Here is a 2,500-nt window from a genome sequence, read left to right on the forward strand (position 1 = left end):
GTGGGGCACCCAAAAGCACCTCGCCATGCCCGGGGAGAGCCACCCTGGGCGGGTAAAGCGGCGCCCAGAGGCCCCTGTCACCTCTGGGAGTCGAGCTGTGGAAGTAGAGAGTCGTGGGCTTGACTCTGGTGGGGCACCCAAAAGCACCTCGCCATGCCCGGGGAGAGCCACCCTGGGCGGGTAAAGCGGCGCCCAGAGGCCCCTGTCACCTCTGGGAGTCGAGCTGTGGAAGTAGAGAGTCGTGGGCTTGACTCTGGTGGGGCACCCAAAAGCACCTCGCCATGCCCGGGGAGAGCCACCCTGGGCGGGTAAAGCGGCGCCCAGAGGCCCCTGTCACCTCTGGGAGTCGAGCTGTGGAAGTAGAGAGTCGTGGGCTTGACTCTGGTGGGGCACCCAAAAGCACCTCGCCATGCCCGGGGAGAGCCACCCTGGGCGGGTAAAGCGGCGCCCAGAGGCCCCTGTCACCTCTGGGAGTCGAGCTGTGGAAGTAGAGAGTCGTGGGCTTGACTCTGGTGGGGCACCCAAAAGCACCTCGCCCAGCCCGGGAGAGCCACCCTGGGCGGGTAAAGCGGCGCCCAGAGGCCCCTGTCACCTCTGGTTCTCCCTGGATGTTAACGGTCCTGGTAGCCCGGAGGCCCCACAGCCTCTGCACTCTGCCCAGCCGGGGCACCTCGATCGCGGGGAAGTTCCCTCTAAAACGGCCCTGGAGGTGTGGACTTAGAAAAATTTTCGCTTGTGACTTTTTTCCTCTCAAAAACTGGGTTTCTGAAATCGTGCCGATGGTAGCTTGTGAATCAGGGGTAAACTCCTTGAAACGGGAAAACTCTCAAAGCCCTAGAGGTCTAGGGCTTCGCAGGGTTTATCGGTGAAAAGACTTTGTCATTTTTTCGAGCGAGTGAAATTTTGACAAAGTGTTTTTACCAGTAAACCCTGCAAAGCCCTAGAGGTCTAGGGCTTCGCAGGGTTTATCGGTGAAAAGACTTTGTCATTTTTTCGAGCGAGTGAAATTTTGACAAAGTGTTTTTACCAGTAAACCCTGCAAAGCCCTAGAGGTCTAGGGCTTCGCAGGGTTTATCGGTGAAAACACTTTGTCATTTTTTCGGCCTCAAAATGAGAAAAAATTCAACGTAAAATAATAAAAATAAAATACAAGACGAGGAGATGATATCAATGTGACAAATGGAAAAAATTCACATAAATACCCTCGATCACAGGCTCCTCTCGGCTCCAGCGTAGCTTCATTCTGCCTTTTTAGAAAAAATCATTTTGCTTGTCATGGTGATCATTTTCAACCCCATTTTCTCGTTGTTTCGCTGGGTCCGCAGCTGGGGAGGGGCTGCTTCCCTGGATGCCTGCCCAGCCAGGGCTCCATCATCTGGGCCACACACATCCAGCGGGAGAGGGGGCTGCTTCCCTGGATGCCTGCCCAGCCAGGGCTCCATCATCTGGGCCACACACATCCAGCGGGAGAGGGGGCTGCTTCCCTGGATGTCTACCCAGCCAGGGCTCCATGATCTTGGCCACAGACATCCAGCGGGAGAGGGGCTGCTTCCCTGGATGTCTACCCAGCCAGGGCTCCATGATCTGGGCCACACACATCCAGCTGGAGAGGGGGCTGCTTCCCTGGATGTCTACCCAGCCAGGGCTCCATCATCTGGGCCACACACATCCAGCTGGAGAGGGGGCTGCTTCCCTGGATGTCTACCCAGCCAGGGCTCCATGATCTGGGCCACACACATCCAGCTGGAGAGGGGGCTGCTTCCCTGGATGTCTACCCAGCCAGGGCTCCATCATCTGGGCCACACACATCCAGCTGGAGAGGGGGCTGCTTCCCTGGATGTCTGCCCAGCCAGGGCTCCATGATCTGGGCCACACACATCCAGCTGGAGAGGGGGCTGCTTCCCTGGATGTCTACGCAGCCAGGGCTCCATGATCTGGGCCACACACATCCAGCTGGAGAGGGGGCTGCTTCCCTGGATGTCTACGCAGCCAGGGCTCCATCATCTGGGCCACACACATCCAGCTGGAGAGGGGGCTGCTTCCCTGGATGTCTGCCCAGCCAGGGCTCCATGATCTGGGCCACACACATCCAGCTGGAGAGGGGGCTGCTTCCCTGGATGTCTACCCAGCCAGGGCTCCATGATCTGGGCCACACACATCCAGCTGGAGAGGGGGCTGCTTCCCTGGATGTCTGCCCAGCCAGGGCTCCATGATCTGGGCCACACACATCCAGCTGGAGAGGGGGCTGCTTCCCTGGATGTCTGCCCAGCCAGGGCTCCATGATCTGGGCCACACACATCCAGCTGGAGAGGGGCTGCTTCCCTGGATGTCTGCCCAGCCAGGGCTCCATGATCTGGGCCACACACATCCAGCTGGAGAGGGGGCTGCTTCCCTGGATGTCTGCCCAGCCAGGGCTCCATGATCTGGGCCACACACATCCAGCTGGAGAGGGGGCTGCTTCCCTGGATGTCTACCCAGCCAGGGCTCCATCATCTGGGCC

The sequence above is a fragment of the Micropterus salmoides genome, unplaced genomic scaffold, assembly GCF_014851395.1.
Source record: "Micropterus salmoides isolate LMB-PRFRI ecotype aquatic unplaced genomic scaffold, ASM1485139v1 Ms_hic_scaffold_1594, whole genome shotgun sequence".
In the NCBI taxonomy this organism is placed as follows: domain Eukaryota; kingdom Metazoa; phylum Chordata; class Actinopteri; order Centrarchiformes; family Centrarchidae; genus Micropterus; species Micropterus salmoides.